Raw genomic sequence first — 446 nt, forward strand, 5'->3', positions numbered from 1 at the left:
CGCAGCCCCCTCCCCCTCTCTTTGTTCCCTCGACCCCTCCTCCCTTTCCCCCGGCCCCGGCCTGGAGGGTGGGAGGCCTCCTCCACGGACACCCACCCACCCCCTCCGTGTCCTTTGTGCACCTTGAGTGGTCCTTATTCTCCCTCTCCCCTTGGGTTGGTGGCTCTACCTGCCTTGTCAGGTGGAAGGGGTGCTTACCCCTCAGTTTGGCCTGGAATCTCCCGAGGTCCTACGAGTCAATTAGACCTGGGTTTCATGGTCATTCACTAACTACCTGGGCAGTCACTCCCCCTTCCTGAGCCTGTTTCTTTGTAAAACCAGGGGATGGGCTGCCTACCTGTCAGGGTCAGCCTGAGGATAAAATATGCTAATGACTGTAAGGAGAACACAGGGAATGGTCAATATATGCTGGGCTTGGGGCTTTTCTAGGGCGTGCCTCAGTGAAG

This window comes from Hipposideros armiger, unplaced genomic scaffold, assembly GCF_001890085.2.
Source record: "Hipposideros armiger isolate ML-2016 unplaced genomic scaffold, ASM189008v1 scaffold_232, whole genome shotgun sequence".
Taxonomy (NCBI): domain Eukaryota; kingdom Metazoa; phylum Chordata; class Mammalia; order Chiroptera; family Hipposideridae; genus Hipposideros; species Hipposideros armiger.